General features: G+C 33.6%; 1 long non-coding RNA gene across 1 annotated transcript in view; it reads right to left on the reverse strand.

Moving 5' to 3' along the window:
* Nucleotides 1–16,864, reverse strand: part of LOC141555306 (uncharacterized) — a 232,428-nt gene that overhangs the window by 165,739 nt on the left and 49,825 nt on the right. The window contains exon 2 of the long non-coding RNA XR_012486143.1: nucleotides 1,226–1,435. This is a non-coding gene — a long non-coding RNA (uncharacterized LOC141555306). The remainder of the gene's footprint in view (nucleotides 1–1,225; nucleotides 1,436–16,864) is intronic.

Here is a 16,864-nt window from a genome sequence, read left to right on the forward strand (position 1 = left end):
GACCCAATATATGTTAAATGTGCAATTATTTTATACATATTTCCACAAATAAGCTATGCAAAAATCAGATAAAAAAGGAAAAAAAAATGAGAAAAACAAAATGCAGGCAAACAACAACAAAAACAGTGAAAATACTATGTTGTGGTCCACATTAAGTTTCCACTGTCCTGTCTCTAGGTGCAAATGGCTCTTTTCACCACAAGGCCATTGAACTGGCTTTAATCATCTCATAGTTGATGAGTACCATGTTCATCAGAATTGATCATCATATAATCTTGCTGTTGCCTTATATAATGTAATCCTAGTTCTGCTCATTTCACTTAGCATCAGTTCATGTAAGTCTCTCCAGGCTTCTCTGAAATCATTCTGCTGATAATTTCTTATACAACAATAATATTTCATAACATTCATATACCATAACTTATTCAGGATTCTCCAAATGATTGGAACCCACTTAGTTTCCAGTTTCTTACCACTACAAAAAGGGCTGTCACAAATATTTTTGCACATATGGGTCCCTTTCCCTCCTTTATTATCTCTTTAGCATACAAGTCAAAGGGCATGTACAGTTTGATAGCCCTTTGGGTATAGTTCCAAATTGCTCTCCAAAATGGTTAGATCAGTTCACAACTCCAACAAAAATGTTTTAGTATCCCAGTTTTCACACATATCTTCAACATTTGTCCTTATCTTTTCCTGTCATCTTAGTCAATCTGAGAGGTATTTAGTAGTACCTCAGAGTTGTCTTAATTTGCATTTTTCTGATCAGTAATGATTTAGAGAATATGACTAGATCTCATATGACTAGAAATGTTTTTAATTTCTTCATCTGAAAATTGCCTGTTCATATCCTTTGACCATTTATCAATTAGAAAATGTCTTGAATTTTTATAAAGTTAAGTCAATTTTTTATATATTTTAGAAATGAAGCTTTGATCAAAAGCCTTGAATGCAAAATTTTTTCCCAGTTTATTACTTCTCTTCTGAATCTTGGCTGCATTGGTTTTGTTTGTACAAAAACTTTTAAACTTAATATAATCAAAATTATCCATTTTGCATTCAATAATGTACTTGAGTTCTTTATGCCTATTGTTTCCATCCCTTTGGAGTAAAATTACCCCACTTTATGACTCTGTGACTGGGTAAATCACTTAACCTGTCACATCCAATTTAATCATGCAAAAAAAAGAATAACACCCATCTAAGGATCAAATGAGGTACATACCTTTGCTGCTGCCATTGGAGAGTTTGAGGATAACAGAGCTCTTGAACTTTAGAGTTCTGAGTTACAGGGGCTAAGCCAATCTAGTGAGTCTCTGGATGTGAACTAGCCCAGATTTGAAAATGGAAGAGGTCAAAGCTTTCATAGCAAACTGCAGTGAAATTCAGCCTTTGATGGCCCTTATATCTTATAATATAGGAGACATGGAGAGATCTAATTTAAAAAGAAAAGGAAAAATCAAATGATGTAAAATTTATAAAGCACTTTGTAAACTATTAAGCATTATATAAATGTTAGTTTTTATTATTATTGATTTATATTTATAATTTTATTATTATACATGTGGTACTTTTTAATAGAATTAATATACAGATACCATCCTGATATAACCTATTACTTAAATATGTTTATGTATGATAAAATATGGTAAAATTATGCTAAAAGTGATGATCTGTATTGACCCTTTTTTAAAATTTATAGCTTTATTCAAATTTGGCACCCTAGGGATATGTTAACTCTTTCAAGTCATTGTTAAATGTTCTGATGTAGTGATTCATTTGTTTGTTTTGTAGCTTGGTGTACTCTATGTGCAGTGATGAATGGTATGGAGGAAGCTCTAGAGATTACAGTTCCTTCTGTTTAAAAAAAAAAAAGCAACCAATTACTCTGGAGACTATACCACAGTTTTTACAAATAATCTACAGCATTTCTCTTAGAGCTGTAGTCACTGTGAGCTTTTGAAATCTGTAAAATCTCATTAATTTGATATTGGTATTTTGAAATCAGATCTAATATGAAGTAAGTACTATTCCCCAGCTATTTAGATTAAGTTTCCTGTAGAAATATAAAGGAAAATCCAAAACAGAGTTAGATAGAAATTTTAAGTAGAAATTTAGCCCCACAGCAATATGCCATTAGGAGACAGCTAATTTAAGGCAGATATCTTTTTTTAAAAAGTCTTATTTTTATCTGTAACCCCAGTTCCTAGCATGGTGCCTTGCATATAGTAGATATTTCATACATGTTTGTTGAATTGAATTGAATTCTCTACTAGATTTTAGGACTCTGAACACACTTAACAGCTACTGCTGTCCCTTGGGGACTATTGGGCCTGGAGTTAGGAAAACTTGTCTCCCTGAATTCAAATTTAACATCAAACATTTGCTAGCTGTGTGACTCTGGCCAAGTCACTTTCTCCTGTTTGCCTCAGTTTCCTTACGTGTCAAATGAACTGGAGAAGGATTTGGCAAACAACTCCTTGACCAAGAAAATCCCAGATGGGGTCAAGAAGATTGGATATGACTGAAATGACTGAACAACAAAAACTGTTCCTTGGATTCCTTAGCTGCAAATTGGGAATAATAATATAAGTCCTAACTGAAGATAAAACTACTTAGTATATATGACAATGAATTCTGAAAATTAAGTTATAAAACAAAATTGTTATATTCTCCTGCATACTTTGTGTCAGAGATTCTCATAGCATGATTTTTTTTTTTTTTTTTACTATTTTAGTTCATAGTTCCTCACCTAGAAAAAACTAGGAAAAATCATGTCTTGACTTCTCCAAGGATACTAGGGTTGACTCCCCTTGAATCATATAATTCATAATATTGAAGAAGGGAAATTTTATCAAATGAATGGGAAAAGCAAAATAGAAGTAATGAACAACTTTTTTTCCCCAAAAGATAAATGCATTGCCCAGTCATTTACAGTACTAAATACTAGATTTTTTCACTATATTTCCTACTATTAAAGACAAAATATTCCTACTAGTTGCTAAACTTGCTTAGGTAAGGGGGGCAACACTCATGATTATCTGCTTGGGGTTAAGTAGCTCTGCTTATTGGCTCCTATTTTTTCCTATATGTGAAATGAGGCTTTGCTCTTCACCTTGATTCCTTCTGTAGTTTCTCATGTATTCAGGAGAGGGACCCATATGCTGCTTTCTATCTCTCATTTGTTTAGTTTCCATCTGTCTGGTCATAGCCGCTGCAGATAGTCATGACTACCAAAGGAAAAATGACTCAAGAGCTCTCTCAGTGTAGTACTAAACACGGCTCTCTTTATACATCAGAGCTCTTGGATATTGTACCAGATTAGGATTATTTTCTTACTGAGGTTTTTTCCTTTTTGCCACTGTTTTATTAGTCACTAATCTCATAAAATCTTGCTTAGAAATAAGTACCCATAGAGTCACTGTCACAAAACTTCAGGTTCAGTTATGAGGTTTATTATGAGGACCACAAAACTTGATGCCTTGTTTCCCTTTTCCCCCCATATTTGGAGGTATATCTGTCAACTAAGGGTCTCCTTCCCAAACTTTGTTTTGGAGTGCTTTGTAACTCCAGAGTTACAAAGCACTCCAAACTCCACTTCCATTAGATCTCATAAGTAGGTAGGTGATATTGTTCAAATAAACCAAAGCTTTTTTTTTTTTTAATCTGTTATTTTTTTCCCCAAGGGAAAATTTTCCAAATTTTCAAATTTCCCAAAATTTTATTTGGGAAGGCCAACATTCTTTCAGGTCCTGAAAATCTGTACTTTGATTAATGGAGATTGGAAATAAGAACATGTTTCATGTATAAGTATAAGCAACTTGGTTGTAGCTGCAAAACAAAGCAAAAATTCCCAACTATATCATGCTGTTTTAGAATTGCCAAGTGAATTTTCAGAGTAATTTGTATTTCTCTGATAGCTTGCCATGTCATGAAGGAGTTAAAATTATTTTTCTTATTTTTCTTGTTTTTGGGGTTTCCTCTGTAAAGATACGAAGTGGTTTTTCATAGCCTTATCCATCTCATTTTATAGATAAGGAAACTAAGGCAAACAGGGTTAAGTGATTTGGCCAAGTCACACAGCTAATAACTACCTGAGGCAGGATTTAAACTAAAGAAGACAAATCTCCTTGGCTCTGTCCTCTAGGCTACCTAACTACCCTGAAACAATTTACTCAATTTAAGCATTTTCCACTGAGAAGAAGCAAGATTGTCAAAAAGGAAAATTTGAAGAGAAGATTTTGTGTGTGTGTGTGTGTGTGTGTGTGTGTGTGTGTGTGTGTGTGTGTGTGTGTGTGTTATATAGGTATGTCTATAGGCTTGACTAACAAAAGAGCTAAGATGTACTGATGTTGGGCTTTTTCCTGGCCAAAATGTGCCTAAATAGAGGTTGGGAATAGAAACTTTGTAGAGAAGCATCCAATAGCAATGTGAGAAGTGGAGAACAGCAGGAAAGCACAATGGGTTGCTGGCATAATGTGGTGACAGAACCATGAGTATAAGTAGTATTCTAGGCAAGACACAAATAAGTAATGTGGTTGTTTCAAAAGGACCATTTCTTTTCCTAAGGGATGGTGTGAGAATCCATGGGAGATAGTTCCCACTCTGAGCATAGTGAGAGGCTCCCTTGTTATTTACTTTGCTATCTAGTTTTAATTTAATGTCTCTTACTCTAATTTCCTGTGTCATTTGTCTTGGTCTGGTAAGAGGCACTGTGTAGGGACGCAGCTATAGATTTAGGAGGATACTGATCAAAACCAGCAAAAGATCTTGGGAAATATCAAGAGGTTTAAGAGCCATATGGGTACCTGTTTGAGCAAGTATGCTACATATGTATTAAGAAGATATTTCTGACATTTAAAATAAGGGTAGTCATTTCAAAATGAAAAACAAAGAATAAATGGACAACTTACATTCTTTTTTCCCTATTTAATAATATTCCAACATAGTCCCTTCATTATAATTTTTGCATTGTCTATATTTGGGGAAAAATATTCCTTCTTTGTGGTGTTGTCCATTGAAATATATGAAGTCACATAAATAATGAAATAAAGCATTGAAAAAAATAAGATGCATATGTTTTAAACTGATAAACTTTGTAAATTTAAGTATATATGTATATATATGTGTTTATAATATGTAACATAATAAATTAAATATATATTGCAAATATTATACATTTATATATATACATATTATGAATGGGTTTACATATGTATATGCATATTCACATTTTCATTTGGTTATGTTCATGAATTCTGAAATGTTTGACCTGACTTTATTCCTTTGTCCCTACCTAGATGATTTTCCTGATTCCTTCCCTTCTTTCTATTTCGTATCCTTTCTACCTTTTGACATGTGCATGTAACCAAGTGGGAAAAAAGATTCTTCTTGATTCTTTCTGCAAAGAATAAAATATTCATTGCCTTCCAGAGACTAGACTTGGTATTGTGTTGAAGGCGAATTTAGTATATATTACAGAATCTTCTTGAAAGCTTTTGAGAAATTATTCAGCTTGAGGCCTCTTAAATTCTAATTTCCTCTGTTGATCATTTTCTATTTATCCTTAGGTAGCATGTTTGTGCATTCTTGGTTGCATGTTGAATCCATTAGACTGAGCTTCTTGAAGACAGGGACTGCCTTTTGTTTTTATTTGCATCTTCATCATTTATCACTGTGATTGACACAGGGTAGGTACTTAGCAAATCCACTAACAAGAGATTTGAAAGCTTTTGATGATTTTTTTTTTCATTTTCTGGGTCATGGTTTAAAAATTGCTCCTGGGGCAGCTAGGTGGTGCAGTGAATAGAGCTTCAGCCCTGAAGTCAGGAGGACCTGAGTTCAAATCAGACATTTAACACTTCCTGGTTGTGTAACCCTGGGTAAGTCACTTAACCCTAATTGCCTCAGTCAAAAAAATGCTCCCAATTCTGGTAAATAACATAAATATTGATAAAAATATAAGCTATTTGATAATGTAAATTATTTAGACCTTAAATATGTGTACTCATAAGCAACCAAGCACATTGGTTTATTCAAAAATGGTTCATTAAGCAACCATTTTATGCCTAACTCTGGACAAATAAAGACAGAAACAAAACAGTTACTGTCCCCTAGGAGCATGTGTTCTACCAGGAGAGACAACATGTACATACCAAAAAAAATGCAAAAAATAAATAACAAGTAATTTAAAGGGCACTCATTGGTATCTGGCTTGAATTGGGATGAGGAAATCTGGAAAAGTTTCATGAAGGAATGTGGATAGATTGTAGTGGAAACTCTGAAGAGCAAAGCAGGTCTCTTACTGCAGAGTTATTGTAAGCCATCTTTGAAATGAAAGAAACGTCATAGGTATCCAAGGTGGTGAGTGGCTACTAAGGTCTAGTTGAATACCAGCCACATATGAGAATTTGGTCTCATGTTCCAGGCAAAAGTAAGGTCAGCCAAAGCTTGCAATGACCCTGGATCTGTAAAAAGTACATGCTGTTATATTCAGGCACATCAAAATTTTCCAGGGATGTGCCCAGTGTCTTGGAGCAATACCAACAGGATTTTTATACCAGTTTAGTTTTGCCCCTTTACAGGCCTCTTTGCCACATGTATTATATAAGGCATAGCTTTTTGTCCCAGCATGATGAAACTTTTTCCACAGAAACAGAATTAGCCTCATCATTTTTTCTCTCTCAAAATCTCACCATCATTTTGTATCTTAGGGCTTTGGGATTTAATAAAAGCCTTCAACCTATGATAGAGAGATATTTCTGATCATTATTATGTATTGTTGTAAAGACCATGTATTTTGACTGTCATTTTGGTCCTATATCCGGGTTTGACCTGCTTGTTGCTTGTTGGTATCTATGTGATGGTGGTATAATTTTAAATTCAATTGGAAAAAAATACAAGCAAAAATAAAATGAATTGATACTAAATTAAAACTATTAAAATCAAGACCTGTTATCTCTTTTCTAATTACATTGCATGGGACAATATGTGCTCACTTTTAATTTATTTTATAGTAGGACTAAACTCAAGAAGATGCATGATGTCATGGATAGAGGAATGATTTTAAACTCAAGAAGGTTCAATGCTTGGCTGATCTATCTATTGGTTTTGTGACTGGGCAAGTCATTTAAACTTTCAGTATCAGTTATTTAAAAGTATAAATTGCAAAATAGCTGTTGATCTGCTAATAGTAGAAAAAATTATCTACACAAATTAAATCACCATTTGCACTGAAAAAATTGAATTTGCAAATTTTCCCTTGATTTTAGCTGATCAGCCCCATAATGAAACCACAAAGGGTAAAACACTATAGGTAAAATTAACTAATTATATTTGAACACTTAATTAAATATTGAAATAAACATTCAGAATATAAAATGTAGTTAAAAACTAAAATAAAAGATTAAAATAAAGCATAATTTGGGAAATTGGGAGGTTTAAAAAATGGAAATGTTTCTCTGATAAGAAAATTTATTTGGAAAATTGTTAAATATATATTTACATGTAAACATATATACACTTGTACATACATATACATAACAAATATAATATAATTAAACATATAGCAAATTATTCTTTTATAATATAGATGGAAGATATAAACTAAAATAAATTTACAAAGCAAGAAGAGTGATGGATAATTTCTAGTTTTAGGGAAGATTTTTGTAGAACTGATATGAGTATTTTGTTCTATTATTCTTCCCAATCTTCTATACTATAGGCATTTGTATTTTCTTCTTTCTTGCTCCATACAAGTACATATCCATTCCTTCAGGAGTGGAAAAATTACCAGAAAAAATAACATTGAATTATATTTGTCTTCGAGATCAGGGGACTGCTCCCAAACTTTCTGTTAGAAGGAGCTTCCCCTCTTTTCTGAGAGGGGGTGAGGCATTGCAAGCTGGGTTGCCATCTTCTCTGGGAATCCCAGCGTTTTGAAGAGGGGTGTGTAACAATAAAGAATTTATAATAGGAGCAACTTGGTGGTGCAATGGATAGAGCACTAGCCCTGAAGTCCGGAGGACCTGAGTTCAAATAGGACCTCAGATACTTAACATTTCCTAGCTGTGTGACTCAACAAAAAACAAACAAAACAAGAATGTACAATATTAGCAACTAGTTTAATGAAGACACACTTTAAATACCTATCAGTAAGATCTTGATTTGTTGGATGGGACTCTGGCATGGATTTATAAGTTCTTGCTAAAACAAGAATGTTTACATTTTTTTTTTGTAAACTAGATGTCAAATATATAACACAAAGAATAGAAAGTGAATGAGTTATCTTACTCTACCATGTATTCTTCTCCCATTATTATTCAAGAATAATTCTCTAAGTGATGAAAGAAGCCAGATCTTTTAGCTCCTATTCTCTGTATAGACTATTTTAAATCAGAGAGAATTCTGCCTGTCAGAGGGACTATTATTCTGAGTGCTTTAATTAGTAGAAAACTTAGAAAATAATCTAAAGTTCTACCAGGAAACCCACCTAAATCAGTTTTATTTAATCAAGGGAGGTATATATTTTGCCACAATCCAAATATTTGTATCTTTTCCCTTTGTGGGAATTCATATTTCAGAACAGGAAGCAGAAATACACAAGATATAAAATCCCAATAATTTCCAATAGGAATGTTTTTTTTTTTTTTTTTTTTTTTTTTACAGGAAGCACTGATTTATAAAGCTAACTCCCAGAGGTAGAGACAGGTTTATCATCTAGCTATAAATGTCTGAATGCATAATGAATTGCAAGGTCTAATTTCTAAAATGTGTTATTACTCATTGAGAAACACAGCTGAAGTTAAAGGAAAGAGTTCAAACACTGGCTTAAGAAAAAAATTTGTCATGTAATGCATTATTTAAATTTTTAAATCTTGGATTCTTAACCTTTTCTGTGTCATAGGACCCTCTGACATTCTGGTGAAACCTCAGTACTTGTTTCTTTTCAGAGTTATGTTTTTTTAAACTCATAACCCAAAATAAAATACATAGAATAACAAAGGAAACCAATTTTGTTTCAAAATACAATTAACACAGTTTTTTAAAAAAATCATGTAACTCAAGATAAGAATCCCTGTTCTAGATAGAAAGAAAAAATAGCAATATAATCTAGCATTATAGAGTATGAATCCTGACTATTTGATTACCTTTAAGAAAATCTAATGTAATTCTTCATAAAATTGCATACTTCATAGTAGCACAGACGGCTAGTGGCTCATATTGGAATCAGTCCTTCATGAGAAATAAGCATGATGATTAGGATACTATTATATTTTCCCTAATAACTCATGCAGACACTAGTCAGCTTTAACACAATGATAATAGAGGTCGTGGATGCCTCTTAATTGTATGCATACCTTGGAGGTTCTATTCTCCCACTGAAATGATTTGTGCAATTAAATCCTGATGATGATAGAACTTACACCCACCATTATAAACTCAGCCAGAGATATATGTATATATTTTTAAATAGCTGAATTGCTTGAGTTATTTCAAGTTAGAGTAGATATTGAACAGAAACAAAAGGATATGACTGGTTTTAATTAAAGTGCAGCTCGAATATGAAATATCACTTTGGTGTCTGACAAAGAGCAGACTAGTTGACTGCATACCACCTTCCACTTTCTTACATAATCATAGTACTGATTCTGCCTCTCATGGCACATTTCTCAGAATGAAGCCCAATGAGAGAAGACCAATCTTTATGGCAAAAATATTCTTTATTCATAGTCTAGGATTCAAGATTGAGGTTATTAGTTTTTTACTTCTAGTTTTAAACAATATGACATAAATCATTCTAAAGACCTTTAATTTTCTCTAGGATTCTGTTTCTCATTGGCTGTTTATGCAGAACCATTCACTTCCATCACTGTCTCCATGATTCTTGCTACTTCTTTCTCCTTGCAGTTGTTTTTCTTATCATCTTTGACAGCCCTGGAAGGATGAATGGCAACTGGATTGACAGATTTACTTTGCTAGTTAAACCAATTCATATTTGAAATAAGTTTAATGTCCAGTGACTCAGAGGGTCACAGCTTGAAATTGTCAGAAGAAATTTGTTCTCATAGTCAATAAACAATTCTATATTTTAGTAATGATAGCCCTAACTAGCTGAATCTGGGGGGTTGAGAATGCTTTCCATTTATTTGGTATGAATTAAAAGAAATGCTGTTTTTATTTAAATACATTTTAATGTTCTATTCTTTTCATTAGTGAAACTTTTCCCAGTAGACCAATGTTAAAATTATGACTTCACATACAGTGTAGTTGGCTGCCACCAGAAATGAGTGAAGAAGCCTGAGTTTATATATTTCAATGATAGTCACCTGAACATAATGTCTTTTAAAATCCTAAGCCTTGTGGGAATTAAATAGGACAATAATGGTCTAATTTCTGAAATTCTGACATATCAAATGGATTAACAGAGCCCCACAAAGTGGGATACCTTTGAGAGAAAGAACTGTTTACATTTTTTTTTTATGGTTTTGTATCTCCTGTGCCTAGCAAAGCGAATGGCAGATGTAAGAAATTTAATGACTGTTGAATTGAATGGAACATCATAGTGCAAGTCAAGAAAATGAATTTTGTCTATTTTGTGTTGTCTTATTTCTATACCTTCTTAATTCAACTTTATGCAGCCTCAGGTCTCAAGAGCTCTAGTATAGAGATGAAAAAAAGCAACATAGAAGCACCAAATACATTTATCTCCCCAGCTCAAAATTTTGTAGCCCCTGTAAAAATATTTTTGCAAATATACATTATAGACATCAAGGTAAGTAAAGGCATTCAATATATCTATGGTAATTATTCCAATATCACAGGTAATCATCCCACTGTACCACTTGTTTCACATTAACATTAATATTATATACAGCAGGCATAGTAAAATGCAAAGCATTGTATCATTTGACAGGCTGCTCTGACTAAAAGACTAACATATCATATATGTTCAGGTGATAGTAGGTACGTGGCCTTAGTAGAAGGAAATGTGTAAAACAGCAAAAAAATGCTCCATTAATAGGGATGTATAACAATAAAACACATACCTCCTACCAAATGAACAGATTTTATATATATACTAACCAAAGTTATACAAACCATTGCCCTTTGCTCTATAATATAATAAATTATTTGGGGAACTTATTGTTCAGAAAGGTACATACAATTATTATCCCCACTTATGAAAAAGGAAACTGAGGAAGACAGAGATTAAGTAACTTTTCCATCTATTTTAAAATACATGAGAAGGGGGCAGCTAGGTGGCGCAGTTGATAGAGCACCAGCCTTGAATTCAGGAGGACCAGAGTTCAAATTTGATCTCAGACACTTACTGCCTAGCTGTGTGACCCTGGGCAAGTCACTTAACCCCAGCCTCAGGAAAAAAATAAAATAAAATAAAATAAAATATATGAGGAAAATAGTAATAGAAAATAGGCAATAATAATTGACACATGTATGAATGCATACCAGCTGAAAAATGGATGCAGAAGCACCAGATGCAGTATAGACTAATACAGATAAATTTATGTCTTTATTCAGTCTGCTTCAGAATCCAAACACAAAGCTTGTTAAAAATACACATTTAAAAATAATTACTTTACAATGTTTCTGAATCAGGTAAGACCAATTAAAATTTCTAATTCCATTTGAGAAAGTGTGATTTACAAGAGAAATTTAAGATACTACTCCCCCACCTTTACAAGGCTTATAATTTCATTAGACAGATAAGACACACGTGCATGAGTGAAATAAAATTACAAGACAAACACTTTTACTTATTCAGTATTCACCCAACAAGTGGGAAAGACAATGTCTTGTACCTGGAGTTAGGAGAGATCAATGTGGAATTCGAGTAGATGTGAAAAGTTGCCAGAGAAAGATGGAGAAAATAGGATTTGGATAGGTGGAAAAGAGCAAAGGAAACTTAAATGTAACAACAGAATGAGCTTAGGGATAAATGGTTTGGAGTTTATCAAGTTAGAGTTTCACTGAATTGGAAATGAAGACCATGAGTATCTTTATCACCATTGTTTAGTCAATTAGTAGTGTCCCACCTCTTCAAGACTCCATCTGGGATTTTCTTGGCAACTATACTAAAGTAGTTTGTCATTTTCTATTTCAGCTCATTTTATAGATGAGGAAACTGTGACAGTGTTAAGTGACTTTTTCAGGGTCACACAGTTGTAGGTTTCTAACTAAGGTCCTTCTCTGACGCCAGGCCTAGCACTCTATCCACTGTGCCACCTAGCTGCCCACAGGTCCTAAATACAAATCTTATTTGGAAGACATTCTGCCTCCAACCCAAACTGACCTTCTCTCTGTTCCTTAAACCCAGTTCTGTATCTGCCATCTATGTGCATATTCCTATGTCTGGAAGGTATTTTATTCACAGTTAAATCAAGTGAAAAATATAGCTAGATACCTATATCAGATGAGAATCAACCTCAATTGAATTAATCAATTTAGAGGTGTGAACTGGGTGTGAACAAAGCCTGGATATCTGTATTCAATCAAGGTATTTCAACTAAAGGAAACAAAAAGTTTGTTTAGATTATTTGAGGGACTTTGGCATATCCTGTGGACTTTATTGAAAACACATACATACATACACAGAGGAAGCTAGTTAATTAGAGATCTGAGTGTCAATATTTACTTTTTATATATGTATACACAATTTCCCCAGATAGAATATAAGCATCTTCAGGAAAGGGTTTCTTTCATTTCAGCCTAAACCAGTGTCCTCAACATTAGCCCAGTGCCTAGAAGAAGAAAAACAAACTTTCAACTGTAGTTTTGAAAAATCAAGAATATTAAAACAACAACTATAAAATCCTGTTATAGACACATAGCTTATCAAGTCTCCAAGCCAGAATATAAATGGGACACACATTCTTGCATATATGTATATACAAAACAAATAAAAAGTCATTTCAGAGTAGGGATATTACTGGAGGTAAGAATGAAGAAACATCTAATTTAATAAGTAATGTTTGAACCTAATTAACTTTGAATGAAATTAGAAATTCAAAAAATGGAAGTGAGGAGAGGGAGAATATGCAATTTTTTATGTGGGAATTCATGATGTGGGAACTTCAGGCTCTGATGCAGATAGCAATTTATCTGTGACTAAACAGGGAGGTGTTAGGGAGGTGCTCAAATCACAAAAAAAAAACAAAAAAAAAATGCAGTTTTTTACCCAAATTCACAGGGTTATTGTTAGAACCTGAATTTATATAATGGTAAAGGACTTTCTCATTTCAAATTTTCTCTATCCACACTATCTATTCCTAATACAATTAATTTTCTTTTATTTGATCTGTGTAGCCTGTTGGAAGCTGTATCTGTTGTCATTAAGTTAGCTATCCCTTCAACCTTTTTATATGACTTCATTCAAATAACAGGTTAAATGACAGCAAAAGACTGAACACTGGTTCTGGGACATTCATCACCTTCTTAATCTGTGGTCTACAAATACTCAAAATGAATAGATTTAAGAGGATCTGTAAACTTTTTTTTTTAATTTAAAAAATTATCCTGATTTCTTTTGTGAGTCTATGTATTTTACTTTATATACTTAAAAACATTATTCTGGGAAAGGGTCCATACGTATCACCAAACTTCCAAACAGATCCTTGACATACAAAAATGGTTTAAAAGAATCTGTCTTAGGTTGACATTGATTCACAAATTGATGTCTCTCTGTAGGTTCACTCACTCACTCAGTTATGAATTCATCTAACAGTACTATTATCTAGATAACATATTTTTATCCACAAAGAGAGGATGAAAGATTTTTGTCTTGTCTGCAGTGTTCTACTGCTATGAAACTCTCCCATTTTCTATGATTTTTCAAAGATTAGTGATAGCAGCTCAGCAGTTATACCTAGCAGTTTTTTTTTTTCAGTGTCATAAGATGTAGTTTATTTAAGCTTGGTGACAAACTCACTGAGGAAAGAGAGCAATGCTTTTATAAACTCCTTACTGATCTGGGATTCCAGGCATTTTTCTCTTTGAGGTCTCCATACAGGTTACAGGTGAAAGGATGATCTCATTAATGTGAGGGCTTCTTCCCATGATGAAAATCATAAGTCATCTAACAGTTGTCATTCATTGATACTATTATCCACATGCTCATATGAAACCTACTTAAGAGGATTATTCAACATGTGAGGGGCCTTGCTCTAGATCTTGTAATGTTGTCCAGACATCAGTGAAGTATGTGCTGTCCATTGCTTATAACTATATGACTACCTTATCTTTGATCATGCATCTTTCACAATATCTTTTAAAGCATCACTTATGCATAATTCTTTACTAGTAATATAGTGCTTCCCGCTCATACTCATCTATTAATAATTCCTGTTCACAGTCTTAAGTCTGCTCTCTTTGGAAGAGAAAAAAGAGAAGCAAACAGTTCTTTCCCAACTTCTACATGATGTTATAATAGCAAAAATTGTATGGAGTTACAGAATTGCAAACACAATCTCAATCCAACTCTTCCAGGCACCAAACTTTGCATTGTGAAAAGTTAGTAACTCACTGAACCTGTTGCTTTCCCCAGGACTATTACAACAGCAGCATCAACTTCATCTGCATAATTCTATCAAGCAATATTGTTTAGCAGGACAAGGAAGCATAGAGATTTAATTTCCCCTCATTCAGATTCCCCCAATGTTGTTAGGATAGAAGAATTGTGTTGCTGCTATTTTTTTTTATGGGAACAAAGAATAAGTTAAAAATGTCTTATATAGGATATACAAGTATATAATGTGTATATATATATATACATATATATATATATGTATATTCACATACACACACACACATATATATATATGTGTATATATATTATGTAGATAGATATAGATATTCTTTTTACCTTCTATTTAAAGGGAGAGGTCATACTTTCATCTTGGGTGTTCATGGTGGACACAGACATTAATTAGTAGGGAAATTGCCAAAACTGCCAAGTCCCCTTTGAATTATAAGATATTTTCTGAATTTAATCACCATCTCTACTGTCTTATGTGGACTTTGCCTATGGTATGATTTAAGGAAATCATGGGAGGTTAAAAGAATTCATAATTTAATCTTCCTGCAAATAGCACTTTGTCCACAAAATTGTCATGAAGGAAGTTGATCATTGCAATAGTGGCTGTGAGTCTGTCCTTCCTTCTCTGAGAGAATCAATGATGTCAAGAGGGTGGTGTCTTGATTTGCAAGTGAATTGGATTTAAGTGAGGCAGAGCTGTGCAGACTCATCAGCCTCACCCTCCCCTCCAAAGTCATCAAAGACCAGTGCCAAGACTTAGGTCAATATGACTCCCTTGTGGGTAGTGAAGAGAATTTGGAAGAACAGAGAGAAGACAAGAACAAAGGGACCAATACTTAACCTTAACTTTGTAATCTGAGTACTCAATACTTGATGTTGTCTGAGAGCTAACAGATGGTGCAGTTAGAAAGTGACAACAGTGAATAAAAGGAATATTAGATTAAAGAAGGTGGCAAGTTAAATTTTAAGGTGAGAATAAAACATGTCAGAACCACATCCAGGTAGGCTTAGGCATCCCTATTTGTATTAAAAGAAAACTTCTCTTCTTAACCCTTTGAGCTTTCAATCTTTGACTTCTTTGTTTGTTTATTTAGAAGAGAGACTTTGGGGAACTGTTCTAGGCACAGTGCCCGGTATATATTAATGCTTCATAAATGCTTGCTGATTGATTGATGGCTGAGTAGTAGAATTCTTCAATAATGATGGCTTTCAAATCAGGCTCCATGTTGCTTTTCCTGGCTAAGTTTTCTTACAAAAGCATTTCTTCTTCCCATTCCCTCTTGTGCTTAGAGATAAGAAGAAAAAACCCCACAAAACTATTAGTTCCATGGAAGCAGGAATTCCTCTCTCTTTGTGCCTCAGTTTATCTTGTATTTATTTCTTAGTTCAAAGTTTCGCTTTTGTTTTAATCTGTATAGTGTAACAAATATCAGTGACTGAAACACAAGAAAAGATAATGGCTTAAAAGAAATAGCATAGAGGGAGTCTGAGGCATAGAAGATACAAAATTTCTGTACTCATAAATGGAATTTCTTCCATTATCAACATATCTAAGAGATTATAGGAATCCTGAAAGTTTCTTCTTGGCATCAGTAAAATTAAGATCAATTTTATTTCTGTTTCTTGATAGAGTCCAAGCTCCTTGAGGGAAATGATTATTTTATTTTTTGTACTTATAACCCCAAGGTCAAGCACAGTGCCTGGGGCACTTAATAAATGTTTATTGATTGATTGATTTGATGTTTCATTGCTGTAATTGCTATGGTAGCTTTAGAAACCCAGAGGACTTGAAGCTACAAAGTAGGATCTGATTCCTTTTTCCTTAGATCTCAATACCACTTAGATCTGTTGCATACCATTTCTATCTTAGAAGCCTTTATGGGAAATGGAATTGTAATTCATTTTAAAGGGAGTGACTTGTACATCAATTCATTACATGACTCACTTGGATGAAGTGATCAACATGTTAGCTCAATCATTCTGATGATATGACCCTGCCTGATTGAAAATAACAAGGACCGTTTATCACTGTTGGATGACATAGAACAGATGAAGGAGACTTGTTTAAACTGAAGTCTCAGACAATTCCTTCAGGCCTGGTTCCTTAAGGTCAATGGATAATGTAAAGAAAGCTGACACTCATGCATGTGTTTTGTTGATCCTTCAAAGCTCTACCTAAAATCTAGGGCTAATGTGAAGTTCCAGGCCAACTCTTTCAAACACAAATGATTATAATTATTAAACCTTGTCTCTCTTCCCTACATGTGCAACTTTATCTCATCCTTCCAAATGTTGTATTCTCTCTTTTGA

This window comes from Sminthopsis crassicaudata, chromosome 1 (assembly GCF_048593235.1).
Source record: "Sminthopsis crassicaudata isolate SCR6 chromosome 1, ASM4859323v1, whole genome shotgun sequence".
NCBI lineage: Eukaryota > Metazoa > Chordata > Mammalia > Dasyuromorphia > Dasyuridae > Sminthopsis > Sminthopsis crassicaudata.